This window comes from Pelobates fuscus, chromosome 3 (assembly GCF_036172605.1).
Source record: "Pelobates fuscus isolate aPelFus1 chromosome 3, aPelFus1.pri, whole genome shotgun sequence".
Taxonomy (NCBI): domain Eukaryota; kingdom Metazoa; phylum Chordata; class Amphibia; order Anura; family Pelobatidae; genus Pelobates; species Pelobates fuscus.
In genome coordinates, this window is record NC_086319.1 from 380,227,599 (window position 1) to 380,247,150 (window position 19,552).

Below are 19,552 nucleotides of genomic sequence, written 5' to 3' on the forward strand. Positions count from 1 at the left end.
CACATTACAGCCTGCCTTCCCACCGTCTGCATGACCACTAAAGGTGTTTCATATCTCAGTGCTGCCCCATGTGCAGCACCTACGTCTCCACACCCTGCTGCATGTTCCTCATAGAGACGCTGATTGGCGCAGTGTTTTTAGCATGCGCAGTAGCCTCCCAATGCTTTCCTATGGTATTGGCTGTGATCATAAATCTTGAATATCTCAGCCATGGAGGCGGGGCCAGCTTCGCCGAGACCAGCTTCGAATTTCTCAGCCATAGCTTGATCTATATGACTACCCTAGACTTAAAGCGACACTGTCATGCCGAATTTACCTTTCCCCAATCGATTCCTCTCCTCTCCCTCTGTCAGGATCTGTTCTTCATTTCTTCTAGTATGCTCTAGTTTTCTTTAAAATCACAAGACAAAGTAGGGACTATTTGTCTTATGGAGGTTTCCTACGCATGACCAGCGGAGGAACAAAGTGTGCTTCATTTCCGGTGGTCAGAGCAATTTCCCCACAATGCTCACCTTTCCTCCCTGTTCCCGCGAAGTCTCCTTTCACATTTCCCAACGTCCTGTCATTTTAGACAGAACGCCGGCGAAGCTACCAAATTGCGTCGTAACGGAATGAGAACAGTTTCTCCATTTGTGTTGGGACGCAATTCGGGACTTTGATCGGAATTTCATTTGAACGAATGAAGCTCCAATCCTATTCATTGCCGCGGCTTCATTTTGCAGCCGCTTAGATAACGCCCTAATTCCCACGGTATCAGGGAGCCATCTACCAAAAGGCTGAAAGCCCTAAATTGGTCTTTCAGACAAATTTACTAATACTAAGTAAAGATTACTTCGTATTGGTAAATAATCTGCCCCTGAGTATTGTGGGGAAATTGCTCTGACCAGTGGAAATGAAGCACACTTTGCTCTTCCGCTGGTGATAGCTGGTCAGGCGTAGGAAACCTCCATAAGACAAATAGTCCCTACTTTGTCTTATGATTTTAAAGAAAACGAGAGCAGACAGGAAGAAATGAAGAACAGATCCTGAGAGAGGGAGAGAAAAGGAATCGATTGGGGAAAGGTAAATTCGGCACGACAGTGCCGCTTTAAGATAAGGCCAGGGACTAATTAGAAGTATTTAGAAAATTGGTCAGAATAGATGGGCTGAATGGTTCTTATCTGCCGTCGCATTCTATGTTTCTAGAATTTTCTGTTCCGGTCTGTCCGGTTCTGTATTAAAAGACGGCTGACCTCAAATTGAAACTTTTCAGTTTAAAATGTTTTTTATTTAAGTTTCATTAAATGTAAAAAAAAAACAATATTTTTTTTTTTTTTAAATGATGTATATTGATTATCTGACCCAACATGGCTGCTCAGCCAGATAGCAACGTGACATTTTCTCGTTTTAAAATAAATATATAAATCATTACGTTTCAATGTAAAGAAAAGTGATAAATTTGATGGCAGTTGTCATTTAAAAGGACAATATGCAATAAATGTTCTATCCAGCTGGGGGAGCTCTAACCTCCCATTCTCTCTCAGGCTCTCAGCTGACAATATACAAATCACACTACACCAGACTGCAGTGTAATTAACTATTGTAACACAGGGTTCTACAAACTCCCACCCTCCAGATGTTGCTGAACTACAACTCCCATGATTCTCTAGCTATTTAATTCGAAGAATCATTTAAAAGTCACTCTAGCATGAAGGATAAATATGTATTGAACAAGATTATTTTTTATTTCTATAGAAAAGACAGATTTAAAAAAAAAAAACAACTTTATTTTAAATACATGTGAATGCATTAAAAACCATAGAGTGGGCAGAGTACAGGACTTGCAATTAGTCAGTGCTCTCTGTAATATACTGTTTAGTTTAGGAGTATAAAAAAAAATAATAATAATGATTATATAGATGTGCAGCATAAGATCCTATATCGACCTTTGCACAGAAAGGGCAAATCTATGACATTTATAGAGGATACAAAACCTATGTAAGGCCGGTACCACTGTTATTTATTCTGTAACGGTATTCCAGCACATCCCTGCATGCACATCGTTTCCTCTCCCAGACTGGGTGCTCATTGTATATAGGCCTGACATGTTTCAAGACGGTTCACAGGTCGTTTTTTTGGAGTGGGTGCGAAGTAATGATCAGGCATGCCATCTGTCTCATACAATCATACTAAGCTCATAGAAGGTCGGGCAGGAATTCAAAAGTAGCCACAAGTAAAAAAAAAAAGGAAGCTGGTTTATTTTGTGCTGTTTAATATATTTAAAATAAAAAAAAATAATAAATCTACGTAGCTGGTTTATACATCTACGGCCTGTGTTGATTTGGATTTGGTTGTGTCAAAATGTCTGAGGAGGTGAGCTTTGGACACTGGGTATGAATGAGCTTTTTTGGTCAAACCAGCTGAAGATGTTTTGGCAAAATCACAGTGGCTTACAATAGCTCAATGTGGCTATGGTGCTTGAAGTGTCCCTTTAAGGAATACGTATAATAATTGAAGATATAATCTGTCTTAATTGTGGAGACAGCCATTTTGTGGGTCTGATCAGAGAGAGTAAATAATGGGGGGGGGGGGGGGGGGGAATGGAGACGGATTTTATGAGTTGAGCTAATTAGATCCCAGTATGCTACCGCAAAGGGAGGAGAAAGCACACACTTTAGCAAATAACCTCAGTTATTCAATACATCCACTATGTATTGAAGGAAAAATTACTGGAAGACGCTTAAGTGAAATAGATACTTTCAGCACCATAACCACTACAGCGTGATGTCCTTGTTATTGTACCAGGAGTCCATAGGCCTGCTAAAGAGTCAAGCCATTTAATAATGGTGTGGCCCTTACCTGCACCTGTTATGTGCCTGTGCTGATCTGAGCTGGTATGATAAATCGAAGATTATCGAGATAATCTGGGATATTATTCATTGGCTGAGAGCATCCGGTGATACTGCTGCATAATCCACTTCGTAAGCGCTATGTATCTCATAGCAGTGCTAGTCTAGTCCTGGTCCCATAAACCGAAAACTCAGATGTTGAATTGGAAAGCAGTATGACGTCAGTATGCTCTGAGAAAACTACACACTGACGCGTTTCACTGTGGCTGCTTTCTCACATTGTGTGTGATCTGTTACTGATGATCATTCTGCATGAACGCAATATAGCAAGGATTTGTTACGAAGTCTCAACTCAACTTAGTAGGTAGACAATAGGTTTGGCTCATATCCTATGCTCATCACATGGAAGCGAACAACAGCATCAGTGTTTATACTGGATCAGCTATACAGTGTGTGCCTCTGATCCTGGGGAGTTACACAGTGTGTGCCTCTCATCCTGGTGAGTAACACAGTGTGTGCCTCTCATCCTGGGGAGTAACACAGTGTGTGCTTCTCATCCTGGGGAGTAACACAGTATGTGCGTCTCATCCTGGGGAGTAACACAGTATGTGCGTCTCATCCTGGGGAGTAACACAGTGTGTGCCTCTCATCCTGGGGAGTAACACAGTGTGTGCTTCTCATACTGGGTAGTAACACAGTGTGTGCCTCTCATCCTGGGGAGTAACACAGTGTGTGCTTCTCATCCTGGGGAGTAACACAGTGTGTGCTTCTCATCCTGGGGAGTAACACAGTATGTGCGTCTCATCCTGGGGAGTAACACAGTATGTGCCTCTCATCCTGGGGAGTAACAGTATGTGCCTCTCATCCTGGGGAGTAACACAGTGTGTGCCTCTCATCCTGGGGAGTAACACAGTATGTGCGTCTCATCCTGGGGAGTAACACAGTGTGTGCTTCTCATCCTGGGGAGTAACACAGTGTGTGCCTCTCATCCTGGGGAGTAACACAGTGTGTGCCTCTCATCCTGGGGAGTAACACAGTGTGTGCTTCTCATCCTGGGGAGTTACACAGTGTGTGCTTCTCATCCTGGGGAGTTACACAGTGTGTGCCTCTCATCCTGGGGAGTAACACAGTGTGTGCGTCTCATCCTGGGGAGTAACACAGTGTGTGCCTCTCATCCTGGGGAGTAACACAGTGTGTACCTCTCATCCTGGGGAGTAACACAGTGTGTGCCTCTCATCCTGGGGAGTAACACAGTGTGTGCTTCTCATCCTGGGGAGTAACAGTGTGTGCCTCTCATCATGGGGAGTTACACAGTGTGTGCCTCTCATCCTGGGGAGTAACACAGTGTGTGCTTCTCATACTGGGTAGTAACACAGTGTGTTCCTCTCATCCTGGGGAGTAACACAGTGTGTGCCTCTCATCCTGGGGAGTAACACAGTTTGTGCCTCTCATCCTTGGGAGTAACACAGTGTGTGCTTCTCATCCTGGGGAGTAACACAGTGTGTGCCTCTCATCCTGGGAAGTAACAGTGTGTGCCTCTCATCCTGGGGAGTTACACAGTGTGTGCCTCTCATCCTGGGGAGTAACACAGTGTGTGCCTCTCATCCTGGGGAGTAACACAGTATGTACCTCTCATCCTGGGGAGTAACACAGTGTGTGCCTCTCATCCTGGGGAGTAACACAGTATGTGCGTCTCATCCTGGGGAGTAACACAGTGTGTGCTTCTCATCCTGGGGAGTAACACAGTGTGTGCCTCTCATCCTGGGGAGTAACACAGTGTGTGCCTCTCATCCTGGGGAGTAACACAGTGTGTGCTTCTCATCCTGGGGAGTTACACAGTGTGTGCTTCTCATCCTGGGGAGTTACACAGTGTGTGCCTCTCATCCTGGGGAGTAACACAGTGTGTGCGTCTCATCCTGGGGAGTAACACAGTGTGTGCCTCTCATCCTGGGGAGTAACACAGTGTGTACCTCTCATCCTGGGGAGTAACACAGTGTGTGCCTCTCATCCTGGGGAGTAACACAGTGTGTGCTTCTCATCCTGGGGAGTAACAGTGTGTGCCTCTCATCATGGGGAGTTACACAGTGTGTGCCTCTCATCCTGGGGAGTAACACAGTGTGTGCTTCTCATACTGGGTAGTAACACAGTGTGTGCCTCTCATCCTGGGGAGTAACACAGTGTGTGCCTCTCATCCTGGGGAGTAACACAGTTTGTGCCTCTCATCCTTGGGAGTAACACAGTGTGTGCTTCTCATCCTGGGGAGTAACACAGTGTGTGCCTCTCATCCTGGGAAGTAACAGTGTGTGCCTCTCATCCTGGGGAGTTACACAGTGTGTGCCTCTCATCCTGGGGAGTAACACAGTGTGTGCCTCTCATCCTGGGGAGTAACACAGTGTGTGCGTCTCATCCTGGGGAGTAACACAGTGTGTGCTTCTCATCCTGGGGAGTTACACAGTGTGTACCTCTCATCCTGGGGAGTAGCACATTGTGTGCCTCTCATTCTGGGAAGTAGCACAGCACGTGCCTTTCATCCTGAGGAGTAACTCAGTGCGTGCCTCTTATTGCGGGGAGTTACACAGTGTGTGCCTCTCATCATGGGGAGAAACACAGTGTGTGCCTTTCATTCTGGGGTGTAACAAAGCTTCTGCCTCTCATCCTGGGGAGTAAGACAGTGTGTGCCTCTCATCCTGGGGAGTAGCACAGCGTGTGCCTCTCATCCTGGGGAGTAACCCAGCATGTGAATCTCATCCTGTGGAGTAACACAATGTGTGCCTCTCATCCTGGGGAGTAACACAGCATGCGCGTCTCATCCTGGGGAGTAACACAGTGTGTGCCTCTCATCCTGGGGAGTAACACAGTGTGTGCTTCTCATCTTGGGGAGTAACACAGTGTGTGCTTCTCATCCTGGGGAGTAACACAGTATGTGCGTCTCATCCTGTGGAGTAACACAGTATGTGCCTCTCATCCTGGGGAGTTACACAGTGTGTGCCTCTCATCCTGGGGAGTAACACAGTGTGTGCTTCTCATCCTGGGGAGTAACACAGTATGTGCGTCTCATCCTGGGGAGTAACACAGTATGTGCCTCTCATCCTGGGGAGTAACAGTATGTGCCTTTCATCCTGGGGAGTAACACAGTGTGTGCCTCTCATCCTAGGGAGTAACACAGTATGTGTGTCTCATCCTGGGGAGTAACACAGTGTGTGCTTCTCATCCTGGGGAGTAACAGTGTGTGCCTCTCATCCTGGGGAGTTACACAGTGTGTGCCTCTCATCCTGGGGAGTAACACAGTGTGTGCTTCTCATCCTGGGGAGTAACACAGTGTGTGCTTCTCATCCTGGGGAGTAACACAGTATGTGCGTCTCATCCTGGGGAGTAACACAGTGTGTGCTTCTCATCCTGGGGAGTAACAGTGTGTGCCTCTCATCCTGGGGAGTTACACAGTGTGTGCCTCTCATCCTGGGGAGTAACAGTGTGTGCCTCTCATCCTGGGGAGTAACACAGTGTGTGCTTCTCATCCTGCGGAGTAACACAGTGTGTGCTTCTCATCCTGGGGAGTAACACAGTGTGTGCCTCTCATCCTGGGGAGTAACACAGTGTGTGCCTCTCATCCTGGGGAGTAACACAGTGTGTGCGTCTCATCCTGGGGAGTAACACAGTGTGTGCCTCTCATCCTGGGGAGTAACACAGTGTGTACCTCTCATCCTGGGGAGTAACACAGTGTGTGCCTCTCATCCTGGGGAGTAACACAGTGTGTGCTTCTCATCCTGGGGAGTAACAGTGTGTGCCTCTCATCCTGGGGAGTTACACAGTGTGTGCCTCTCATCCTGGGGAGTAACACAGTGTGTGCCTCTCATCCTAGGGAGTAACACAGTATGTGTGTCTCATCCTGGGGAGTAACACAGTGTGTGCTTCTCATCCTGGGGAGTAACAGTGTGTGCCTCTCATCCAGGGGAGTTACACAGTGTGTGCCTCTCATCCTGGGGAGTAACACAGTGTGTGCCTCTCATCCTGGGGAGTAACACAGTGTGTGCTTCTCATCCTGGGGAGTAACACAGTATGTGCGTCTCATCCTGGGGAGTAACACAGTATGTGCCTCTCATCCTGGGGAGTAACACAGTATGTGCCTCTCATCCTGGGGAGTAACACAGTGTGTGCCTCTCATCCTAGGGAGTAACACAGTATGTGCATCTCATCCTGGGGAGTAACACAGTGTGTGCTTCTCATCCTGGGGAGTAACAGTGTGTGCCTCTCATCCTGGGGAGTTACACAGTGTGTGCCTCTCATCCTGGGGAGTAACACAGTGTGTGCCTCTCATCCTGGGGAGTAACACAGTGTGTGCTTCTCATCCTGGGGAGTAACACAGTGTGTGCCTCTCATCCTGGGGAGTAACACAGTGTGTGCCTCTCATCCTGGGGAGTAACACAGTGTGTGCGTCTCATCCTGGGGAGTAACACAGTGTGTGCTTCTCATCCTGGGGAGTAACAGTGTGTGCCTCTCATCCTGGGGAGTAACACAGTGTGTGCTTCTCATCCTGGGGAGTAACAGTGTGTGCCTCTCATCATGGGGAGTTACACAGTGTGTGCCTCTCATCCTGGGGAGTAACACAGTGTGTGCCTCTCATCCTGGGGAGTAACACAGTTTGTGCCTCTCATCCTTGGGAGTAACACAGTGTGTGCTTCTCATCCTGGGGAGTTACACAGTGTGTGCCTCTCATCCTGGGGAGTAACACAGTGTGTGCCTCTCATCCTGGGAAGTAACAGTGTGTGCCTCTCATCCTGGGGAGTTACACAGTGTGTGCCTCTCATCCTGGGGAGTAACACAGTGTGTGCGTCTCATCCTGGGGAGTAACACAGTGTGTGCTTCTCATCCTGGGGAGTTACACAGTGTGTACCTCTCATCCTGGGGAGTAGCACATTGTGTGCCTCTCATCCTGGGAAGTAGCACAGTGTGTGCCTCTCATTCTGGGAAGTAGCACAGCACGTGCCTTTCATCCTGAGGAGTAACTCAGTGCGTGCCTCTTATCCCGGGGAGTTACACAGTGTGTGCCTCTCATCATGGGGAGTAACACAGTGTGTGCCTCTAATCTCAGGGAGATAAATAGTTTGTGCCTCTCATCCTGGGGAGTAACACATTGTGTGCCTTTCATTCTGGGGTGTAACAAAGCTTCTGCCTCTCATCCTGGGGAGTAAGACAGTGTGTGCCTCTCATCGTGGGGAGTCGCACAGCGTGTGCCTCTCATCCTGGGGAGTAACCCAGCATGTGCGTCTCATCCTGTGGAGTAACACAATGTGTGCCTCTCATACTGGGGAGTAACACAGCATGCACGTCTCATGCTGGGGAGTAACACAGTGTGTGCCTCTCATCCTGGGGAGTAACACAGTGTGTGCTTCTCATCTTGGGGAGTAACACAGTATGTGCGTCTCATCCTGGGGAGTAATACAGTGTGTGCTTCTCATCCTGGGGAGTAACAGTGTGTGCCTCTCATCCTGGGGAGTTACACAGTGTGTGCCTCTCATCCTGGGGAGTAACACAGTGTGTGCCTCTCATCCTGGGGAGTAACACAGTGTGTGCCTCTCATCCTGGGGAGTAACACAGTGTGTGCTTCTCATCCTGGGGAGTAACACAGTATGTGCGTCTCATCCTGGGGAGTAACACAGTATGTGCCTCTCATCCTGGTGAGTAACAGTATGTGCCTCTTATCCTGGGGAGTAACACAGTGTGTGCCTCTCATCCTAGGGAGTTACACAGTGTATGCCTCTCATCCTGGGGAGTAACACAGTGTGTGCTTCTCATCCTGGGGAGTAACACAGTGTGTACTTCTCATCCTGGGGAGTAACACAGTGTGTGCGTCTCATCCTGGGGAGTAACACAGTGTGTACTTCTCATCCTGGGGAGTAACACAGCGTGTGCCTCTCATCCTGGGGAGTAACACAGCGTGTGCCTCTCATCCTGGGGAGTAACACAGTGTGTGCTTCTCATCCTGGGGAGTAACACAGTGTGTGCCTCTCATCCTGGGGAGTAACACAGTATGTGCCTCTCATCCTGGGGAGTTACACAGTATGTGCCTCTCATCCTGGGGAGTAACACAGTGTGTGCCTCTCATCCTGGGGAGTAACACAGTGTGTGCCTCTCATCCTAGGGAGTAACACAGTGTGTGCTTCTCATCTTGGGGAGTAACACAGTATGTGCGTCTCATCCTGGGGAGTAACACAGTGTGTGCGTCTCATCCTGGGGAGTAACACAGTGTGTGCCTCTCATCCTGGGGAGTAACACAGTGTGTGCCTCTCATCCTGGGGAGTAACACAGTGTGTGCGTCTCATCCTGGGGAGTAACACAGTGTGTGCCTCTCATCCTGGGGAGTAACACAGTGTGTGCCTCTCATCCTGGGGAGTAACACAGTGTGTGCCTCTCATCCTGGGGAGTAACACAGTGTGTGCGTCTCATCCTGGGGAGTAACACAGTGTGTGCCTCTCATCCTGGGGAGTAACACAGTGTGTGCCTCTCATCCTGGGGAGTAACAGCGTGTGCCTCTCATCCTGGGGAGTAACACAGTATGAGCCTCTCATCCTGGTGGCACAGGGCTCCATCTGCCTCTCAGAAGGAGTGCAGCAACCCGTCAGAGCCTTTGGAGTCCTACCCATATTATATCTCTATTGTGATATCATCATCATATTATACCATTTACATAAAGGTAGATTGGAAGAATCCTTTCACCCGGTGGTCTCTTGGTGAGACAGATTGAGCCAACTTGCTCCCTTACCATGGATCTGCATTCTGCATGGTATTGTATTCTTACCCCTTACCATGGAGCTGCCTGGTATTGTATTCTTACCCCTTACCATGTAGCTGCCTGGTATTGTATTCTTACCCCTTACCAGCAGTGTATATCTACCTCTTACCATGGGGCAGTAAAGCAGTGTATATCTACCTCTTACCATGGGGCAGTAAAGCAGTGTATATCTACCTCTTACCATGGGGCAGTAAAGCAGTGTATATCTACCTCTTACCATGGGGCAGTAAAGCAGTGTATATCTACCTCTTACCATGGGGCTGTAAAGCAGTGTATATCTACCTCTTACCATGGGGCTGTAAAGCAGTGTATATCTACCTCTTACCATGGGGCAGTAAATCTACCTCTTACCATGGGGCAGTAAAGCAGTGTATATCTACCTCTTACCGTGGGGCTGTAAAGCAGTGTATATCTACCTCTTACCATGGGGCAGTAAAGCAGTGTATATCAACCTCTTACCATGGGGCAGTAAATCTACCTCTTACCGTGGGGCTGTAAAGCAGTGTATATCTACCTCTTACCATGGGGCAGTAAAGCAGTGTATATCTATCTCTTACCATGGGGCAGTAAAGCAGTGTATATCTATTGCTTACCATGGGGCAGTAAGGCAGTGTATATCTACCTCTTACCATGGGGCAGTAAAGCAGTGTATATCTACCTCTTACCATGGGGCAGTAAGGCAGTGTATATCTACCTCTTACCATGGGGCAGTAAGGCAGTGTATATCTATCTCTTACCATAGGGCAGTAAAGCAGTGTATATCTACCTCTTACCATGGGGCAGTAAAGCTGTGTATATCTATCTCTTACCATGGGGCAGTAAAGCAGTGTATACCTACCTCTTACCATGGGGCAGTAAAGCTGTGTATATCTATCTCTTACCATGGGGCAGTAAAGCAGTGTATATCTACCTCTTACCATGGGGCAGTAAAGCAGTGTATATCTACTTCTTACCATGGGGCAGTAAAGCAGTGTATACCTACCTCTTACCATGGGGCAGTAAAGCAGTGTATATCTACCTCTTACCATGGGGCAGTAAAGCAGTGTATATCTACCTCTTACCATGGGGCAGTAAAGCAGTGTATATCTACCTTTTACCATGGGGCAGTAAAGCAGTGTATACCTACCTCTTACCATGGGGCAGTAAAGCAGTGTATATCTACCTCTTACCATGGGGCAGTAATGCAGTGTATATCTACTTCTTACCATGGGGCTGTAAAGCAGTGTATATCTATCTCTTGCCATGGGGCAGTAAAGCAGTGTATATCTACCTCTTACCATGGGGCAGTGGGGCAGTAAAGCAGTGTATATCTACCTCTTACCATGGGGCAGTAAAGCAGTGTATATCTACCTCTTACCATGGGGCAGTAAAGCAGTGTATATCTACCTCTTACCATGGGGCAGTAAAGCAGTGTATATCTACCTCTTACCATGGGGCAGTAAAGCAGTGTATATCTACCTCTTACCATGGGGCAGTAAAGCAGTGTATATCTACCTCTTACCATGGGGCTGTAAAGCAGTGTATATCTACCTCTTACCATGGGGCAGTAAAGCAGTGTATATCTACCTCTTACCGTGGGGCTGTAAAGCAGTGTATATCTACCTCTTACCATGGGGCAGTAAAGCAGTGTATATCAACCTCTTACCATGGGGCAGTAAATCTACCTCTTACCGTGGGGCTGTAAAGCAGTGTATATCTACCTCTTACCATGGGGCAGTAAAGCAGTGTATATCTATCGCTTACCATGGGGCAGTAAGGCAGTGTATATCTACCTCTTACCATGGGGCAGTAAAGCAGTGTATATCTACCTCTTACCATGGGGCAGTAAGGCAGTGTATATCTACCTCTTACCATGGGGCAGTAAGGCAGTGTATATCTACTTCTTACCATGGGGCTGTAAAGCAGTGTATACCTACCTCTTACCATAGGGCAGTAAAGCAGTGTATATCTACCTCTTACCATGGGGCAGTAAGGCAGTGTATATCTACTTCTTACCATGGGGCTGTAAAGCAGTGTATACCTACCTCTTACCATGGGGCAGTAAAGCTGTGTATATCTATCTCTTACCATGGGGCAGTAAAGCAGTGTATATCTACCTCTTACCATGGGGCAGTAAAGCAGTGTATATCTACCTCTTACCATGGGGCAGTAAAGCAGTGTATATCTACTTCTTACCATGGGGCAGTAAAGCAGTGTATATCTACCTCTTACCATGGGGCAGTAATGCAGTGTATATCTACTTCTTACCATGGGGCTGTAAAGCAGTGTATATCTATCTCTTGCCATAGGGCAGTAAAGCAGTGTATATCTATCTCTTACCATGGGGCTGTAAAGCAGTGTATATCTACCTCTTACCATGGGGCAGTAAGGCAGTGTATATCTACCTCTTACCATGGGGCAGTAAAGCAGTGTATATCTACCTCTTACCATGGGGCAGTAAAGCAGTGTATATCTACCTCTTACCATGGGGCAGTAAGGCAGTGTATATCTACTTCTTACCATGGGGCTGTAAAGCAGTGTATACCTACCTCTTACCATGGGGCAGTAAAGCTGTGTATATCTATCTCTTACCATAGGGCAGTAAAGCAGTGTATATCTACCTCTTACCATGGGGCAGTAAGGCAGTGTATATCTACTTCTTACCATGGGGCTGTAAAGCAGTGTATACCTACCTCTTACCATGGGGCAGTAAAGCTGTGTATATCTATCTCTTACCATGGGGCAGTAAAGCAGTGTATATCTACCTCTTACCATGGGGCAGTAAAGCAGTGTATATCTACCTTTTACCATGGGGCAGTAAAGCAGTGTATATCTACTTCTTACCATGGGGCAGTAAAGCAGTGTATACCTACCTCTTACCATGGGGCAGTAAAGCAGTGTATATCTACCTCTTACCATGGGGCAGTAATGCAGTGTATATCTACTTCTTACCATGGGGCTGTAAAGCAGTGTATATCTATCTCTTGCCATGGGGCAGTAAAGCAGTGTATATCTATCTCTTACCATGGGGCAGTAAAGCAGTGTATATCTACCTCTTACCATGGGGCAGTAAGGCAGTGTATATCTACCTCTTACCATGGGGCAGTAAAGCAGTGTATATCTACCTCTTACCATGGGGCAGTAAGGCAGTGTATATCTATCTCTTACCATGGGGCAGTAAAGCAGTGTATATCTACTTCTTACCATGGGGCAGTAAAGCAGTGTATATCTACCTCTTACCATGGGGCAGTAAAGCAGTGTGTATCTACCTCTTACCATGGGGCAGTAAGGCAGTGTATATCTATCTCTTACCATGGGGCAGTAAAGCAGTGTATATCTACTTCTTACCATGGGGCAGTAAAGCAGTGTATATCTATCTCTTACCATGGGGCAGTAAGGCAGTGTATATCTACCTCTTACCATGGGGCAGTAATGCAGTGTATATCTACTTCTTACCATGGGGCAGTGTCAGGATCGGGACAGGGATCCAACACGCAGAGTACCAACAGTAGCCAGATACGTATACCGGACCTTAGAATGGCCGGACTAACGTAAGTAGTACAGTATAGAATGGTCAAAGACAAGCCGAGGTCGAGGGTAACAGAAGACAGGTAAGCGAGAGACAAGCCGAATCAAGGGTAACAGAGATAAGCAGAGTAAGGTAAACAAGCCGGGTCAAAACCAAAAGGGATAATAGAAGACACAAGCACTGAGTGACTAGAACAAGCTAGAACCACGACAGGGCAATGAGCTAATGAAAGAAGCTCTGTTAAATACCCTGTTCAGAGCAGTAACCACGCCCCCAAGGCGTCCTGATTGGTCCTGCAGCCATTGACTGACAGGTTGTTCCGGGGGAGTGTCCTGATGACTACTTCCTGCCTAGATGCTGTAAAAGGCAGTCACTCCCTCGCGGCCGGCCTAGCATGACCGGATAGACCGCGGGGAAGGGAGCCATCAGACCGTCTGGATGGAGGAACAGCTAAGTCTCTACCTCTTTCGGAGGTAGAGACCACAGGTACCCTGACAGTACCCCCCCTCTCAGATACGCCCACCGGGCGGAATGAACCGGGACGAGATGGGAAGCGAGAGTGATACGCCCTGCGGAGACGGGGAGCATGAACATCCTCCTGAGGTACCCAACTCCTCTCCTCAGGACCATATCCCTTCCAATCAACCAGATATTGTACTCTCCCCCGGGAGATTCGAGAATCAATAATAGAGTTAACCTCATACTCCTCCTGACCCTCCACCTGAACGGGGCGAGGAGGGGCTATTGTGGAGGAAAATCTGTTACATATGAGTGGTTTCAGCAATGAAACGTGAAACGAGTTCGGGATGCGTAAGGTATTAGGAAGAGCTAAACGATACGCAACTGGATTGATACGGGTCAGCACCCTGTAGGGTCCAATATAACGAGGAGCGAACTTCATGGAGGGCACTTTTAAACGGATGTTCCTCGTGCTCAGCCATACCCTATCACCTGGAACAAAGACCGGAGCCGCCCTTCTACGTTTATCAGCGTGTTTCTTGACCAACATAGAGTTGTGCACAAGGATTTGTCGAGTTTGATCCCACAACTTCCTCAAATTGGCAACATGAACATCAACCGACGGCACCCCCTGGGAAGGGGAATCCGAAGGAAGAATAGACGGATGAAAACCATAATTCATGAAGAAGGGGCTTGAATGAGTAGAATCGCAAACGAGATTGTTGTGTGCAAACTCCGCCCAAGGAATCAAACCGACCCAATCATCCTGGTGTTCAGAAACAAAGCATCGTAAATATTGTTCAATTTTCTGGTTGGTACGTTCAGCAGCTCCGTTAGACTGAGGATGATAGGCAGAAGAAAAGTTTAATTTAATACCAAGTTGAGAGCAGAAGGACCTCCAAAAGCGGGAAACAAATTGGGAGCCTCTGTCCGATACAATTTGAGAGGGTATCCCATGTAGGCGAAAAATCTCCTTAGCGAATATCTCTGCCAATTCGGGAGAAGACGGGAGTTTAGGCAGGGGAATGAAGTGTGCCATCTTAGTAAACCTGTCAACCACGGTGAGGATAACAGTCTGTCTTTTAGAGATAGGTAGATCGACAATAAAGTCCATGGCCAAACAGGACCATGGTTTTTCTGGAACCTCCAAGGGTTGCAGGAATCCACATGGAAGCGTATGGGGTTGTTTGGTTTTAGTACAAACTTCACATGCAGCGATGAACTCCTCAATGTCCCTCCGTAAAGCAGGCCACCAGAAGTCTTTAGAGATCAACGCGTAAGTTTTGCGGATACCAGGATGTCCCGCCATCTTGCTATTATGTAAACACTGTAAAAGTTCCAGTTGAAGAGCAGGAGGAACGAAATAACGGCCCGCAGGAGTCTGTTTAGGTGCTAGATGTTGCAACTTAATGATCTCGGCCAGTAATGGAGAATGAATCCTGAGATTCGTATTAGCAATGATATTGCATTTCGGAACTATAGAAGAAAGAACTGGTTCAGGTACAGTAGAAGGTTCATATTGGCGAGATAATGCATCGGCTTTAGAGTTTTTAGAACCAGGTCTGTAAGTCAGTACATAATTGAAGTGAGTCAGGAATAAGGACCAACGAGCTTGTCTAGAGGATAAGCGCTTAGCCTCCCCAATATAGGACAAGTTTTTGTGGTCCGTCAAAATCGTAATAGGGTGTAGGGTCCCCTCCAACAAATGTCTCCACTCCTTTAAGGCTTTAATGACTGCTAACAGTTCCCTTTCCCCGATGTCATATCTGCTCTCAGGCCCAGAAAATTTCTTAGAGAAGAAACCACAAGGGTGTAACGGTTTATCCACCCCTAACCTTTGAGACAGAACAGCCCCAACTGCTGTTTTAGAGGCATCGACCTCGAGCAAGAAAGGCAGAGTCGTATCAGGATGGACTAGAATGGGAGCCGAGGCAAAAAGTTCCTTGAGAGTCTTGAAAGCACCCAGAGCTTCCTTAGACCAGAACTTAGTATCAGCCCCTTGTTTGGTCATATTGGTAATAGGCGCAATGATAGAGGAGTATCCTTTAATGAAGCGCCTATAGTAGTTGGAAAAACCAATAAACCTTTGGATAGCCTTGAGTCCTTTGGGCAAGGGCCAGTCTAAAATAGATTGAAGTTTTACAGGATCCATTTTAAAACCCTCCCCAGAAATCACGTATCCAAGAAAGTCTACCTGAGACTGATCAAAACTGCACTTCTCCAATTTGCAATATAGACCATGTTGCAGCAGCTTGTGTAATACCTTTCTGACCTGTCTATGGTGAGTCCCAATCTCCTTAGAGTGTATTAGTATGTCGTCCAGGTAAACAATAACACAATCATGCTGAAACTCCCTAAGTACCTCATTAATCAAATCTTGAAATACTGCAGGAGCATTGCATAGTCCAAATGGCATAACAGTGTATTCGTAATGGCCATACCGGGTATTGAATGCCGTCATCCACTCGTGACCTTGCTGGATTCTCACCAAATTGTAAGCCCCTCTGAGATCTAACTTGGTGAAGATTTTGGAGCCCTTAAGACGATCAAATAACTCGGTAATCAGTGGGATAGGATAGGCATTTCTGACAGTTATTTTATTCAAGCCTCGGTAATCGATACAAGGTCTCAGCGTGCCATCCTTCTTCTTAATGAAAAAGAACCCAGCCCCGGCCGGAGAAGAAGACCTCCTGATGAATCCCTTTTCTAAATTCTCCCGAATATACTCCTCTAGAACCGAGTTTTCCTGAACAGACAAAGGATATACATGGCCCCTCGGAGGCATAGTGCCGGGTAGAAGCTTAATCTTACAGTCAAATGACCTGTGTGGAGGCAAAGAATCGGCATTCTTCTTGTCAAACACTGCCCTTAAGTCTAGGTAAAGGTCTGGTATTTGTCTTTCTGTGGACTGAGTAGGATTCTCCGGTATGTTAATATTAGCTAATGGAGAAACCTTGCACAAACACCGATCCTGGCAGCCCTGGCCCCACGAGAGTATCTCTCCTAACTCCCAATCGATAATAGGGTTATGTTTTTTCAACCATGGGTACCCCAGAACTATGGGAACGGAAGGAGACGAAATGAGCAGAAGAGATAAATTCTCCACGTGTAGGATACCCACATTTAAATTAATGGGTATGGTCTCACGAAAGATAACAGGGTCTAGTAGTGGTCTACCATCTATGGCCTCAACGGCCAAAGGTGTCTCCCTTAGCTGGGATGGGAAATTGTTCTTACTAGCAAAGGCTTGGTCGATAAAATTCTCAGCAGCACCGGAATCTATCAATGCCATAGCCCTTACTACTTCCTTCCCCCAAGTTAAGGAAACTGGTAGTAGAAGCCTGTGATCTTTATAATCAGGAGTAGAGGACAAAATAGAAACACCCAAGGCCTGTCCTCTAGAGAGACTTAGGTGCGAGCGTTTCCCGGGCGGTTAGAACAGTTCGAGAGTAAATGACCCTTGGCTCCACAATACATACACAAACCCTCTCTTCTCCTGTGCTGTCTTTCCTCCTCAGAGAGGCGGGTATACCCTTTCTGCATAGGTTCAGTAAGCAAAGATATCGTGGAGTCAGGACTTGGAACAGCGGGAGCTAACCTAAAAGAAGGTCTCTGGTTCCCCTCTCGAGTGTTCTGTCTCTCTCTTAGACGTTCATCTATACGAGAGATGAACGAAATTAAATCCTCTAAATTCTCAGGGAGTTCTCTGGTAGCAACCTCATCAAGGATTACCTCAGATAGGCCATTCAAAAATACATCCATATACGCCTGCTCATTCCACTTGATTTCTGCCGCCAGAGACCTGAACTCTAGTGCATAATCCACCAGTGTTCGGTTCTCCTGTCTCAGGCGCAACAGTAATCTGGCTGCATTAACCTTTCTACCTGGAGGGTCAAATGTTCTTCTAAAAGCAGCTACAAATGCGTTATAGTTATAAACTAATGGATTATCGTTCTCCCATAGTGGGTTGGCCCATCTCAGAGCTTTCTCAATGAGTAGGGTGATAATAAATCCTACTTTTGCCCTATCTGTAGGATAAGAGCGAGGTTGCAATTCAAAGTGGATACTAATTTGGTTTAAAAAACCACGACACTTCTCAGGAGCCCCACCATAGCGTACTGGGGGGGTAATGTGAGAAGAAGCACCCACTGTGGCTACCTCTAGACCTGAACCGACAGGAGAAACAGGGGTATTACGTATCTCCTCTGGTGGTTTATTGGCACAAGCTAATAGAGCCTGTAGCGCAAGCGCCATCTGATCCATTCTGTGATCCATGGCTTCAAACCTAGGATCAGGAGCAGCCAGCTGACTGTTTGTACTTGCAGGATCCATTGGCCCTGTCGTAATGTCAGGATCGGGACAGGGATCCAACACGCAGAGTACCAACAGTAGCCAGATACGTATACCGGACCTTAGAATGGCCGGACTAACGTAAGTAGTACAGTATAGAATGGTCAAAGACAAGCCGAGGTCGAGGGTAACAGAAGACAGGTAAGCGAGAGACAAGCCGAATCAAGGGTAACAGAGATAAGCAGAGTAAGGTAAACAAGCCGGGTCAAAACCAAAAGGGATAATAGAAGACACAAGCACTGAGTGACTAGAACAAGCTAGAACCACGACAGGGCAATGAGCTAATGAAAGAAGCTCTGTTAAATACCCTGTTCAGAGCAGTAACCACGCCCCCAAGGCGTCCTGATTGGTCCTGCAGCCATTGACTGACAGGTTGTTCCGGGGGAGTGTCCTGATGACTACTTCCTGCCTAGATGCTGTAAAAGGCAGTCACTCCCTCGCGGCCGGCCTAGCATGACCGGATAGACCGCGGGGAAGGGAGCCATCAGACCGTCTGGATGGAGGAACAGCTAAGTCTCTACCTCTTTCGGAGGTAGAGACCACAGGTACCCTGACAGGCAGTAATGCAGTGTATATCTACTTCTTACCATGGGGCTGTAAAACAGTGTATATCCTTCTCTTACCATGGGGCTGTAAAGCAGTGTATATCTACCTCTTACCATGGGGCAGTAAGGCAGTGTATATCTACCTCTTACCATGGGGCAGTAATGCAGTGTATATCTACTTCTAACCATGGGGCTGTAAAACAGTGTATATCCTTCTCTTGCCATGGGGCAGTAAAGCAGTGTATATCTACCTCTTACCATGGGGCTGTAAAGCAGTGTATATCTACCTCTTACCGTGGGGCAGTAAGGCAGTGTATATCTACCTCTTACCGTGGGGCAGTAAAGCAGTTTATATCTACCTCTTACCGTGGGGCAGTAAAGCAGTGTATATCTACCTCTTACCATGGGGCAGTAAAGCAGTGTATATCTACCTCTTACCATGGGGCTGTAAAGCAGTGTATATCTACCTCTTACCATGGGGCTGTAAAGCAGTGTATATCTACCTCTTACCATGGGGCTGTAAAGCAGTGTATATCTACCTCTTACCATGGGGCAGTAAAGCAGTGTATATCTACCTCTTACCATGGGGCTGTAAAGCAGTGTATATCTACCTCTTAGCATGGGGCAGTAAAGCAGTGTATATCTACCTCTTACCATGGGGCAGTAAGGCAGTGTATATCTACCTCTTACCATGGGGCAGTAAAGCAGTGTATATCTACCTCTTACCATAGGGCAGTAAAGCAGTGTATATCTACCTCTTACCATAGGGCAGTAAGGCAGTGTATATCTACCTCTTACCATGGAGCAATAAAGCAGTGTATATCTACCTCTTACCATGGGGCAGTAAAGCAGTGTATATCTACCTCTTACCATAGGGCAGTAAGGCAGTGTATATCTACCTCTTACCATGGAGCAATAAAGCAGTGTATATCTACCTCTTACCATGGGGCAGTAAAGCAGTGTATATCTACCTCTTACCATGGGGCTGTAAAGCAGTGTATATCTACCTCTTACCATGGGGCAGTAAAGCAGTGTATATCTACCTCTTACCATGGGGCTGTAAAGCAGTGTA